Source organism: Oncorhynchus keta, unplaced genomic scaffold (assembly GCF_023373465.1).
Source record: "Oncorhynchus keta strain PuntledgeMale-10-30-2019 unplaced genomic scaffold, Oket_V2 Un_scaffold_621_pilon_pilon, whole genome shotgun sequence".
Taxonomy (NCBI): Eukaryota; Metazoa; Chordata; class Actinopteri; order Salmoniformes; family Salmonidae; genus Oncorhynchus; species Oncorhynchus keta.
This window is the reverse complement of record NW_026290975.1, coordinates 277,501-291,913: the sequence shown is the minus strand read 5'-3', so window position 1 is coordinate 291,913 and position 14,413 is coordinate 277,501. Positions and strand designations below refer to the sequence as shown.

The window sequence follows — 14,413 nt, the reverse complement described above, 5'->3', positions numbered from 1 at the left end:
AGATCTCTGTATTATATTTCATGATAAGCAGTCAGTCCTCTGTATTATATTTCATGATAAGCAGTCAGATCTCTGTATTATATTTCATGATAAGCAGTCAGATCTCTGTATTCTTTAATCTGTGACAGCCTCCCAAATAGCACACTAGCCCCTATGCAGTTGCCTCTGTTGCCCAGAGCCCATAAGGAATAGGGTGCTATTTGGGATGAACACTTTGATCTGTGCTACCAGGCCGCTCTGTTCTGCTCTGGTCCTTAACACACAATGTACATACTAGAGGTTGACCGATCAATAAACACGTCACCTAAGAATCAATAACACAATGATATGTGCCACAACGCACAGTAGGCGAGGTCATCTCTACAGGAATCAGTGATAATATAGACGATGAGGAACAGGAAGAGAGGGTGGGAGAAGGAGGAGGCAGATGAGGAGGCAGATGAGGAGGCAGATGAGGAGGCAGATGAGGAGGCAGATGAGGAGGCAGATGAGAAAGCAGATGAGGAGGCAGATGAGGAGGAGAATGAGGAAGAGGAAGAGAAGGAGAAGGAGGAAGAAGAGACGGAAGATGAGGGAGAATGCATCGTGTCAGATGGTATGGTATGCTACATACCTCAGGTCTCCTGTTAGAGGGTATGGTATGCTACATACCTCAGGTCTCCTGTTACAGGGTATGGTATGCTACATACCTCAGGTCTCCTGTTAGAGGGTATGGTATGCTACATACCTCAGGTCTCCTGTTAGAGGGTATGGTATGCTACATACCCCAGGTCTCCTGTTAGAGGGTATGGTATGCTACATACCTCAGGTCTCCTGTTAGAGGGTATGGTATGTTACATACCTCAGGTCTCCTGTTAGAGGGTATGGTACATACCTCAGGTCTCCTGTTAGAGGGTATGGTATGCTACATACCTCAGGTCTCCTGTTAGAGGGTATGGTATGTTACATACCTCAGGTCTCCTGTTAGAGGGTATGGTATGCTACATACCTCAGGTCTCCTGTTAGAGGGTATGGTACATACCCCAGGTCTCCTGTTAGAGGGTATGGTATGCTACATACCTCAGGTCTCCTGTTAGAGGGTATGGTATGCTACATACCTCAGGTCTCCTGTTAGAGAGTATGGTATATTACATACCCCAGGTCTCCTGTTAGATGGTATGGTATGGTATGCTACATACCTCAGGTCTCCTGTTTGAGGGTATGCTGCATACCCCAGGTCTCCTGTTAGATGGTATGGTATGCTACATACCCCAGGTCTCCTGTTAGAGGGTATGGTATGCTACATACCTCAGGTCTCCTGTTTGAGGGTATGCTGCATACCCCAGGTCTCCTGTTAGATGGTATGGTATGCTACATACCCCAGGTCTCCTGTTAGAGGGTATGGTATGCTACATACCCCAGGTCTCCTGTTAGAGGGTATGGTATGCTACATACCTCAGGTCTCCTGTTTGAGGGTATGCTACATACCCCAGGTCTCCTGTTAGAGGGTATGGTATGCTACATACCTCAGGTCTCCTGTTAGAGGGTGTGGATATGTGTGATGTACATCCCTGCACCACCTCGTCCGTTTCTCTCTCTCCTATAGAGAACATCTCCTCAAATGTCCCCCACAGAGCTGGGACTTACAGCCTTGAGCGTGTGTCGGAGGGGAAGGGATGTACATCACCATAGACTCATACACTCTCCGGACAGTTTATTAGGTATACCATAATAATGGCTATTGAAGCATGTAGACAGGCATCGAGGCTTTTAGTTACTGTTCGATTAAACATCAGACCGGACAAAACTAGTGCCCTAAGTGACTGAGCCCGGTATGATCAGTGCCTGGTGCACCGGTTCCAGTTCCTCAGAAACGGCCTCCTGGGCTTTTCACGCACGACAGTGTCTCGGGTTTACTGAGAATGATGCAACAAACCAAAACATCCAGTCAGCAGCAGTCCTGTGGGTGAAAACAGCTGGTTGATGAGAGGTTGAAGGAGAATGGGAAGAATCATCCAGTCAGCAGCAGTCCTGTGGGTGAAAACAGCTGGTTGATGAGAGGTTGAAGGAGAATGGGAAGAATCATCAGTCCCTGTGGGTGAAAACAGCTGGTTGATGAGAGGTTGAAGGAGAATGGGAAGAATCATCCAGTCAGCAGCAGTCCTGTGGGTGAAAACAGCTGGTTGATGAGAGGTTGAAGGAGAATGGGAAGAATCATCCAGTCAGCAGCAGTCCTGTGGGTGAAAACAGCTGGTTGATGAGAGGTTGAAGGAGAATGGGAAGAATCATCCAGTCAGCAGCAGTCCTGTGGGTGAAAACAGCTGGTTGATGAGAGGTTGAAGGAGAATGGGAAGAATCATCCAGTCAGCAGCAGTCCTGTGGGTGACAACAGCTGGTTGATGAGAGGTTGAAGGAGAATGGGAAGAATCATCCAGTCAGCAGCAGTCCTGTGGGTGAAAACAGCTGGTTGATGAGAGGTTGAAGGAGAATGGGAAGAATCATCCAGTCAGCAGCAGTCCTGTGGGTGAAAACAGCTGGTTGATGAGAGGTTGAAGGAGAATGGGAAGAATCATCCAGTCAGCAGCAGTCCTGTGGGTGAAAACAGCTGGTTGATGAGAGGTTGAAGGAGAATGGGAAGAATCATCCAGTCAGCAGCAGTCCTGTGGGTGAAAACAGCTGGTTGATGAGAGGTTGAAGGAGAATGGGAAGACTCATGCAAGTTAACAGGTGGGCCACAAACAGACAAATACCGGTGCAGGACAACAGTGGTGTGCAGAACGACATCTCAGAACCCACAACTCGTCGAGAGGCCCGTTATCAGCAACCATCACTCATGTGTTCCAATGGCACGTTGTGTTAGCTAATCCAAGTTGATCATTTTTCAGTTCCAATGGCAGAGAGGTTAACGATGAATGGCAAGAATCATGCAACACCGAACAATTGAGGAGTGGAAAAACATTGCCTGGTCTGACGAATCTCAGTTCCTGTTGAGTCATGCTGATGGCAGAGTCAGGATTTGGTTTAAGTAGTATGAGTCAATGGCCTCCATCCTGCCCGGTGGCAACGTTACAGGCTGGTGACGGTGGCGGACCGCTGTCCAATCTGCAGCCACTGAGTGATGCCATTGAATCAACATCCCTGTTGAACATTTATGACTTGTAGAATCCATGCCCCGAAGAATACAAGTTGTTCTGGAGGCAAAGTGGGATGCGAGCCGCTACTGGATGGGTGAATCTTGGAAACTGGCACACACATACATACACACACCCATACACACACACACACACACACACACACACACACACACACACACACACACACACACACACACACACACACACACACACACACACACACACACACACACACACACACACACACACACACACACACACACACACACACAGACATGAACACACACACAGACACACACACACAGACACAGACACAGACACAGACACACACACACACACACACACACACACACACACACACACACACACACACACACACACACACACACACACACACACACACACACACACACACACACACACACACACACACACACACAGACATGAACACAGACACAGACAGACACACAGACACAGACACAGACACACACACACAGACAGACAGACAGACACACAGACATGAACACACACACAGACACACAGTGGAGGCCTCGGGGACCAATAAGCTCGGCTGGGAGATTCAGACAGGAAGATAGAGAAGGAGAAGTCAAGATTGGGAGGGGAGCTTGTGGGAGGACATCATCATTAACTTTGCCAACGCCTCTATCTATCTCTCTCTCTCTCTCTCTCTCTCTCTCTCTCTCTCTCTCTCTCTCTCTCTCTCTCTCTCTCTCTCTCTCTCTCTCTCTCTCTCTCTCTCTCTCTCTCTCTGCCCCTCTCTCTCTTGCTCATTTTCTCTCTCTTTCTCTCTCTCTGCTCTCTCCCCCTCTCTCGTTCTCTCTCTCTTTTTCTTCTCTCACTCCGCTGCCCTGCAATTGAAAGTAGTTGCTCTGATCAAAGTAGCCACCTTATAAACATTCAGGGTGAGTCGATGAGGCTCCAACCGGAGAAGGGAGTTTGTCGGTACGCAGTAAAGATAATAAACAGTCCTAAACGTTAGAGGTCATATGTTTGTTGTTCTGAGAGACACATGCTGAGGGAAACCCAGAAAGCTGTACAGTTCACCGACTGTTCCCTCTGCAGGCCTTTCTAATCAGGCTTCTCACAGGGCAGCTTTGTGGTCCTCTCCCCGTCTGACTGGTGATTGCTCATAGCAATCTGTTGTGTACAATACCTATTAGACTTTGCTGTAGCATTATGGTCTGACAAAGGAGCTGATCGTATAGGGAAACGGAGGGCCTGTTTCTTCCCTCCTTTCAATAGATTTATGACGGGGCCTCAGAGCCTCAAAAAGTTCTAAAACCACTGAGAGCATCTTGACTGGCTGTATCACCGCTTGGTATGGCAAATGCTCGGCGCTACAGAAGGTGGTGCGTACGGCCCAGTACATCGCTGGGGCTGAACCCCCTGCCATCCAGGACCTCTCTACCAGGCGGTGTCAGAGGAAGACCCTATAGAGGGTGGTACGTACGGACCAGTACATCACTGGGGCTGAACCCCCTGCCATCCAGGACCTCTATACCAAGCAGTGTCAGTCTCCAGCCATAGATTGTTCTCCCTGCTACCGCACGTCAACCGGTACCGGAGCGCTAAGTCTGGAAGCAACTGAACCCTGAACATCTTCTACCCCCAAGCCATAAGACTGCTAAATAGTTAGTTAAACAGTTAACTAAATAGTTAACACACTGGACTCCACCAACACACACTGGACTCTACCCAGCACACTGGACTCTACCCCACACACTGGACTCTACCAATACACACTGGACTCTACCCCACACACTGGACTCTACCCAACACACTGGACTCTACCAATACACACTGGACTCTACCCCACACACTGGACTCTACCCAACACACTGGACTCTACCCCACACACTGGACTCTACCAATACACACTGGACTCTACCCAGCACACTGGATTCTACCTCACACACTGGACTCTACCCAGCACACTGGACTCTACCCAGCACACTAGACTCTACCCAGCACACTGGACTCTACCCAGCACACTGGACTCTACCCAGCACACTGGACTCTACCCAGCACACTGGACTCTACACAGCACACTGGACTCTACCCCACACACTGGACTCTACCCCACACACTGGACTCTACCCCACACACTGGACTCTACCCCACACACTAGACTCTACCCAACACACTGGACTCTACCCCAACACATTGGACTCAACACACACTGGACTCTACCCAACACATTGGACTCTACACACACTGGACTCTACCCCAACACACTCACACATACTTACTTTGACATTCCAACACACACACACACACACACACACACACACACACACACACACACACACACACACACACACACACACATAAGATTTTATTGGTCACATACACGTGTTCAGCAGATGTTATTGCGGGGCGTAGTGAAATGCTTGTGTTTCTAGCTCCAATTTTGCAGTAGTATGGAACAAGTAATATCTAACAATTCCATAACAATACACACAATCCCTTTAACCTCTTACTCATCCCTTCGCACGCCAATCCCTTTAGCCTCTTACTCATCCCTTCGCACGCCAATCCCTTTAGCCTCTTACTGATCCCTTCGCGCGCCAATCCCTTTAGCCTCTTACCTTTCCCTTCGCACGCCAATCCCTTTAGCCTCTTACTGATCCCTTCGCACGCCAATCCCTTTAGCTTCTTACTCATCCCTTCGCGCGCCAATCCCTTTAGCTTCTTACTCATCCCTTCGCACGCCAATCCCTTTAGCCTCTTACTCATCCCTTCGCGCGCCAATCGCTTTAGCCTCTTACTGATCCCTTCGCACGCCAATCCCTTTAACCTCTTACTCATCCCTTCGCGCGCCAATCCCTTTAGCCTCTTACTGATCCCTTCGCACGCCAATCCCTTTAGCCTCTTACTGATCCCTTTGCACGCCAATCCCTTTAGCCTCTTACTGATCCCTTCGCACGCCAATCCCTTTAGCCTCTTACTGATCCCTTTGCACGCCAATCCCTTTAGCCTCTTACTGATCCCTTCGCACGCCAATCCCTTTAGCCTCTTACTGATCCCTTCGCACGCCAATCCCTTTAGCCTCTTACTGATCCCTTCGCACGCCAATCCCTTTAGCCTCTTACTGATCCCTTCGCACGCCAATCCCTTTAGCCTCTTACTGATCCCTTCGCACGCCAATCCCTTTAGCCTCTTACTGATCCCTTCGCACGCCAATCCCTTTAGCCTCTTACTGATCCCTTCGCACGCCAATCCCTTTAGCCTCTTACTGATCCCTTCGCACGCCAATCCCTTTAGCCTCTTACTGATCCCTTCGCACGCCAATCCCTTTAGCCTCTTACTGATCCCTTCGCACGTCAATCCCTTTAGCGGGATGGATTTGACAACATCCAGGGAAATTGCAGAGCGCCAACTTCAAACTACAGAAATATATAAGTGTAATACATCACAATAAAGCTTATCTTCTTGTTAATCCAGCCGCTCTATGTTTCAAAAAGGCATTACGGCGAAAGGCGATTATCTGAGGACAAGCGCCCCCGTATACAAACGCATGAAAATAATTTTCAACCAGGCAGGTGGCGACACCTGAAATCAGAAATAACGATATAATTATAATATATAAAGCCTTACCTTTGAAGATCTTCTTCTGTTGGCACTCCAAAAGGTCCCAGCTACATTACAAAACATCACACACAGCTACATTACAAATGGTCCTTTTGGTCGATAATGTCCTTGTTTATATTTATATCCCCAAAATGTTGATTTATTTGGCGTGTTTGATCTAGAAATATTCCAACTCGCCCAAAATGACTACATAGTATCTAATAAGTTACCTGTAATAATACATAAAAAATATAATATAATAAATTGCACATGCTGTTGTGCAAATGGAATAGACAACAGGTGGAAATTATAGGCAATTAGCAAGACACCCCCAATAAAGGAGTGGTTCTGCAGGTGGTGACCACAGACCACTTCTCAGTTCCTATGCTTCCTGGCTGATGTTTCGGTCACTTTTTAATGCTGGCGGTGCTTTCACTCTAGTGGTAGCATGAGACGGAGTCTACAACCCACACAAGTGGCTCAGGTAGTGCAGCTCATCCAGGATGGCACATCAATGCGAGCTGTGGCAAGAAGGTTTGATGTGTCTGTCAGCGTAGTGTCCAGAGCATGTAGGCGCTACCAGGAGACAGGCCCGCCCGTTCCCCAGACCTGAATCCCTCAGGAGACCATCCGCCACCTCATCAGGAGAATGCCCAGGCATTGTAGAGAGGTCATATAGGCACATGGAGGCCACACACACTACTGAGCCTCATTTTGACTTGTTTTAAGGACATTACATCAAAGTTGGATCAGCCTGTAGTGTGGTTTTCCACTTTAATTTTGAGTGTGACTCCAAATCCAGACCTCCATGGGTTGATACATTTGATTTCCATTGATCATTTTTATGTGATTTTGTTGTCAGCACATTCAACTATGTAAAGAAAAAAGTATTTAATAAGAATATTTAATTCATTCAGATCTAAGATGTGTTATTATAGTGCTCCCTTTATTTATTTTTGTAGTGTTCAGTTGCACCACTAGAGGGAAGCAGAGCCAGGATATTTCCTGTTAGTCTGAGATGTCTGGGTGAATGTGGGAGAGGCTCAGTGCTGTACAGTGACTTTACACTGAGATAGCGCCATAAATTCTCTGTGTCTGTCTCTGTCTCTGTCTATGTCTCTGTTTCTGTCTGTCTCTGTCTATGTCTCTGTTACTGTCTCTGTCTCTGTCTCTGTCTCTGTCACTGTCTCTGTCTCTGTCTCTGTCTCTGTTTCTGTCTCTGTTTCTGTCTGTCTCTGTCTGTCTCTGTCTCTGTCTCTGTCTCTGTCTCTGTCTCTGTCTCTGTCTCTGTCTCTGTCTCTGTCTCTGTCTCTGTCTCTGTCTCTGTCTCTGTCTCTGTCTCTGTCTCTGTCTCTGTCTCTGTCACTGTCACTGTCACTGTCTCTGTCACTGTCTCTGCCTCTGCCTCTGCCTCTGTCTCTGTCTCTGTCTCTGTTTCTGTCTCTGTCTCTGTCTCTGTCTCTGTCTCTGTCTCTGTCTCTGTCTCTGTCTATTTCTCTGTCACTGTCACTCTCTCTGTCTCTGTCACTGTCTCTGTCTCTGCCTCTGTCTCTGTCTCTGTCTCTGTCTCTGTCTCTGTCTCTGTCTCTGTCTCTGTCTCTGTCTCTTTCTCTGTCACTGTCACTCTCTCTGTCTCTGTCTCTGTCTCTGTCTCTGTCTCTGTCACTGTCTCTGTCTCTGTCTCTGTCTGTCTCTGTCTATTTCTCTGTCACTGTCACTGTCTCTGTCACTGTCTCTGTCTCTGCCTCTGCCTCTGTCACTGTCACTCTCTCTGTCTCTGTCTCTGTCTCTGTCTCTGTCTCTGTCTCTGTCTCTGTTTCTGTCTGCCTCTGCCTCTGTCTCTGTCTCTGTCTCTGTCTGTCTCTGTCTATTTCTCTGTCACTGTCACTGTCTCTGTCTCTGTCACTGTCTCTGTCTCTGCCTCTGTCTCTGTCTCTGCCTCTGCCTCTGTCTCTGTCTCTGTCTCTGTCTCTGTCTCTGTCTCTGTCTCTGTCTCTGTCTCTGTCTGTCTCTGTCTCTGTCTCTGTCTCTGTCTCTGTCTCTGTCTCTGTCTCTGTCTCTGTCTCTGCCTCTGTCTCTGTCTCTGCCTCTGCCTCTGTCTCTGTCTCTGTCTCTGTCTCTGTCTCTGTCTCTGTCTCTGTCTCTGTCACTGTCACTGTCACTGTCACTGTCACTGTCTCTGTCTCTGTCTCTGTCTCTGTCTCTGTCTCTGTCTCTGTCACTGTCACTGTCACTGTCACTGTCTCTGTCTCTGTCTCTGTCTCTGTCTCTGTCTCTGTCTGTCTCTGTCTCTGTCTAATAACCACCATATGTTCATTGACCTTTTACCTTTTCATTGATTATTAAATGTTCTTGTTGAGAGCCCTCCACTTCTTTCCAATGACTGCTATTCCCAAATATACTGCATACAGACCGTCAGAAGGCTCAGGACCACCTGATATGGTGACTCCTTGCTGTCCCCAGTCCACCTGGTCGTGCTGCTGCTCCAGTTTCAACTGTTCTGCCATCGGCTAGGGAACATACAGACCGAATTACTTAAAAATCATACAATGCGATTCATGATGACAAAAGTGAGTGCTACGTGGCGATAGTAATTCAGTTCAGTCACCTTTGCTTTCTTGGGTACAGGAACAATGGTGGACATCTTGAAGCATGTGGGAACAGCAGACTGGAATAGGGAGAGATTAAATATGTGGTGGGAGGAAGAAGAGTGGGAGAGTGGAGGGAGAGCTGGAGAGAGGAAGGAGAGTGGGAGAGTGGAGGGAGAGTGGTGGGAGGAAGAAGAGTGGGAGAGTGGAGGGAGAGAGGAGGGAGAGTGGAGGGAGAGTGGAGGGAGAGAGCAGGGAGAGAGGAGGGAGAGAGGAGGGAGAGTGGAGGGAGAGAGGAGGGAGAGTGGAGAGAGAGAGCAGGGAGAGTGGAGGGAGAGAGGAGGGAGAGTGGAGGGAGAGTGGAGGGAGAGTGAAGGGAGAGTGGAGGGAGAGAGGAGGGAGAGAGGGGGGAGAGAGGAGGGAGAGAGGAGGGAGAGAGGAGGGAGAGAGGAGGGAGAGTGGGAGCAGAAAAAGTGAAAGTGAAAAAAAAGGGGAGAGAACTTTGACCTCTGACCACAGAGAGGATGTTTGTGTTTTCAACACGTTGATCTTTGTCGTGTTGTTATTGTTTGTGAGTTGTCTTTGACCATGAGTTGAATTTATTTATTTATTTGTATGTATTTATTTAACTTCTACTTAACTAGACAAGTCAGTTGACAACAAATTCTTATTTACAATGACAGCCTTATCTGGCCAAACCTAGACGACGCTTGGCCAATTGTGAACCACCTTATGGGACTCCCAATCATGGCCTTGTTCACGGGTGCAGATGTTGGTATTGACCAGGGGGGTGCAGATGTTGGTATTGACCAGGGGGGTGCAGATGTTGGTATTGACCAGGGGGGTGCAGATGTTGGTATTGACCATGGGGGTGCAGATGTTGGTATTGACTATTGACCACGGGGGTGCAGATGTTGGTATTGACCATGGGGGTGCAGATGTTGGTATTGACCATCACAGTAGAACTCTATGAACCCCCTATGGTCCCTGGTCTAAAGTAGTGCACTATATAGGGAATAGGGTTCCATAGGGCTCTGGTCTGAAGTAGTGCACTATATAGAGAATAGGGCTCTGGTCTATAGTAGTGCACTATATAGGGAATAGGGCTCTGGTCTATTGTAGTGCACTATATAGGGAATAGGGCTCTGGTCTATAGTAGTGCACTATATAGGGAATAGTGTTCCATAGGACTCTGGTCTAAAGTAGTGCACTATATAGGGAATAGGGCTCTCATCTATTGTATTGCACTATATAGGGAATAGGGCTCTGGTCTATAGTAGTGCACTATATAGGGAATAGGGCTCTGGTCTATAGTGGTGCACTATATAGGGAATAGGGCTCTGGTCTATTGTAGTGCACTATATGGGGAATAGGGCTCTGGTCTATAGTAGTGCACTATATAGGGAATAGGGCTCTGGTCTATAGTAGTGCACTATATAGGGAATAGGGCTCTGGTCTATTGTAGTGCACTATATGGGGAATAGGGCTCTGGTCTATAGTAGTGCACTATATAGGGAATAGGGCTCTGGTCTATTGTAGTGCACTATATGGGGAATAGGGCTCTGGTCTAAAGTAGTGCACTATATAGGGAATAGGGCTCTGGTCTATAGTAGTGCACTATATAGGGAATAGGGCTCTGGTCTATAGTAGTGCACTATATAGGGAATAGGGCTCTGGTCTATAGTAGTGCACTATATAGGGAATAGGGCTCTGGTCTATAGTAGTGCACTATATAGGGAATAGGGCTCTGGTCTATTGTAGTGCACTATATGGGGAATAGGGCTCTCATCTATAGTAGTGCACTATATGGGGAATAGGGTGGACTAAGAGATGGAATCTTGGGAAGCTTCCTTGTTATTACTATATGGGGAATAGGATGGACTAAGAGATGGAATCTTGGGAAGCTTCCTTGTTATTACTATATGGGGAATAGGGTGGACTAAGAGATGGAATCTTGGGAAGCTTCCTTGTTATTACTGACCATGGAACTTTTGAGGCATTCTAGAACCCTCTTGCACTATACAATGGCAGGAAATGACCAGGGAGGAGTCAGGGGGGTTCCTCTGAACGATGCTTCCTGATTGGCTAGCCAGCAAAAATAATAACCCAAACCCAGGTCCCCTGGGATAAATGGAATGTGTGTGTGTGTGTGTGTGTGTGTGTGTGTGTGTGTGTGTGTGTGTGTGTGTGTGTGTGTGTGTGTGTGTGTGTGTGTGTGTGTGTGTGTGTGTGTGTGTGTGTGTGTGTGTGTGTGTGTGTGTTTGTCGGATGTCGGAAGTTTACATACACCTTAGCCAAATACATTTAAACTTAGTTTTTCACAATTCCTGACATTTAATCCTAGTAAAAATCCCTATTTTAGGTGAGTTAGGATCACCACTTTATTTTAAGAATGGGGACCTGACAAAGCCTGAGAGGATCTGCAGAGAAGAATGGGAGAAACTCCCCAAATACAGGTGTGCCAAGCTTGTAGCATCATACCCAAGAAGACTGGAGGCTGTAATCGCTGCCAAACGTGCTTCAAGAAAGTACTGAGTAAAGGGTCTGAATACTTATGTAAATGTCATATTTCATAATTTTTTTTATACATTTGCAAAAATATCTAATAACCTGTTTTTGCTTGGTCATTATGGGGTATTGTGATGTCATTATGGGGTATTGTGATGTCATTATGGGGCATTGTGATGTCATTATGGGGTGTTGTGTGTAGATTGTGGGAAAAAAACAATGTAATCCATTTTAGAATGTAACGTAACAAAATGTGGAAAAAGTGAAGGAGTCTGAATACTTTCCGAAGTCTCTGTGCCTAGTTGCTTATTGGTTGTAAACAACGGACTGATGTGGCTTGGGGGCTTGGTGGTAGACCTGTTTAGAAGCCTCTTGGACCTAGACTTGGCCCTCCGGTACCGCTTGCCGTGCGGTAGCAGAGAGAACAGTCTATGATGTGGCTTGGGGGCTTGGTGGTAGACCTGTTTAGAAGCCTCTTGGACCAAGACTTGGCCCTCCGGTACCGCTTGCCGTGCGGTAGCAGAGAGAACAGTCTATGATGTGGCTTGGGGGCTTGGTGGTAGACTGTTTAGAAGCCTCTTGGACCTAGACTTGGCCCTCCGGTACCGCTTGCCGTGCGGTAGCAGAGAGAACAGTCTATGATGTGGCTTGGGGGCTTGGTGGTAGACCTGTTTAGAAGCCTCTTGGACCTAGACTTGGCCCTCCGGTACCGCTTGCCGTGCGGTAGCAGAGAAATAACAGTCTATGATGTGGCTATCCGGCTTGGTGGTAACTGTTTAGAAGCCTCTTGACCTAGACTTGGGGTAGGGTTAAGACTGGTTACCAGAAAACAGTCTATGATGTGGCTTGGGGGCTTGGTGGTAGACCTGTTTAGAAGCAGACTTGCCCTCCGGTACCGCTTGCCGTGAGCAGAGAGAAAGGATGTGGCAGGGGGCTTGGTGGTAGACCTGTTTAGAAGCCTCTGACCAGAAAGGCCCTCCGGTAGCTTTACCGTCAGAGCAGACCAGAAAGTCTATGATGTGGCAGGGGGCTTGGTGGTAGAACTGTTTAGAAGCCTCTGACCAGACTTGGCCCTCCGGCACTGCTTTACCCAATCAGAGCCAGAACAGTCTATGATGTGGCTTGGGGGCTTGCTGGTAGAACTGTTTAGAAGCCATGACCAGAAAGGCCTCCTGCTCATACTAACAGAGAGAACAATGATGTTGCTGTTCCTTGTTCCAACTGTTTAGAAGCCTTTGGAGGAACAGAGCCCTCCGGTGTTTGCCGTGCGGTAGCAGAGAGAACAGTCTTTGTGGCTTGGGGGCTTGTGGTAGAACTGTTTATCATTCTTGGACCAGCTTGGCCCTCCGGTACCGCTTCAGCCCTGCGGTAGCAGAGAGAACAGTCTATGATGTGGCTTGGGGGCTTGGTGGTAGAACTGTTTAGAAGCCTCTTGGACCAAGACTGGCCCTCCGTCCCTTGGTGCGGTAAAGAGAACCCTGTCTATGATGTGGAATCACCCACCTTGGTGTCCCTGTTTAAAGCCTCTTGTCCCTGATTGGCCCTCACCCACCTGGTGTCCCAGAACAGTCTATGATGTCCCTTGGTGGTAGAACTGTTTAGAAGCCTGGTGACTCCCTCCGGTCTAAATCAGTCCCTGATTAGCAGAGAGAAGTCTATGATGTGGCTGGGGGCTGTCCCAGAACTGTTTAAAGCCTCTTGGACCAAGACTTGGCCCTCCGTCCCTGATTAGCAGAGGAATCAGTCTATGATGTCCTTGGGGGCTTGGTGGTAGACCTGTTTAGAAGCCTCTTGGAATCACTCCGGTACCGCTGTCCCTGTGCGGTAGCAGAGAGAACAGTCTATGATGTGGCTTGGGGGCTTGGTGGTAGAACTGTTTAGAAGCCCTGATTAGACTTGGCCCTCCGGTACCCACCTGGGTCCAGAGAGAACAGTCTATGATCAGTGGCCTTTGGTAGAACTGTTTAGAAGCCTCTTGGACCAAGACTTGGCCCTCCGTCCCTGGTCGGTAAATCAGTCCCTGATGTGGCTTGGGGGCTCAGACCTGTTTAGAAGCCTCTTGGTCCTAAATCAGTCCCTGATTAGCAGAGAGAATCAGTCTACCTGATGTGGCTCCCTTGGTGGTAAACTGTTTAGTCCTCTTGATTAGACTTGGCCCTCACCCTTGCCTGGTGCAGAGAGAACAGTCTATGATGTGGCTTGGGGGCTGGTGGTAGAACTGTTTAGAAGCCTCTTGGACCAACCTGGCCCTCCAGTACCCTTGCCGTGCGGTAGCAGAGAGAACAGTCTATGATGTGGCTTGGGGGCTTGGTGGTAGAACTGTTTAAAGCCTCTTGGACCTAGACTTGGCCCCCACCTGGCCGTCCCAGGAGAAAGTCTATGATGTGGCTGGGGGCTTGGTGGTAGAACTGTTTAGAAGCCTCTTGGACCTGACTTGGCCCTCCGTCCGCAGGTCGGTAGCAAATATACAGTCCCAAAAGAAATATCCGTATCAGGCTGAACCTGTCCTATCTGAACGGACAAAGGTAGAGGTTAAGACTGGTTACCAGAAAGGCGTGGCCAATTTACACCAATCAGAGCCATGACCAGAAAGGAGTGGCAGCTTTACACCAA

At 48.2% G+C, this 14,413-nt stretch overlaps 1 protein-coding gene and 1 long non-coding RNA gene across 2 annotated transcripts in view; both read left to right on the top strand.

The window, feature by feature from the left end:
- LOC118381832 (paralemmin-2-like) overlaps positions 1–14,413 on the top strand; it is a 170,838-nt gene that overhangs the window by 142,854 nt on the left and 13,571 nt on the right. The window lies entirely within an intron of this gene.
- Positions 1,667–2,823, top strand: LOC127929254 (uncharacterized). The gene is made up of 3 exons (XR_008134179.1): positions 1,667–2,040; positions 2,102–2,314; positions 2,386–2,823. It is a non-coding gene; the product is annotated as an uncharacterized LOC127929254 (long non-coding RNA).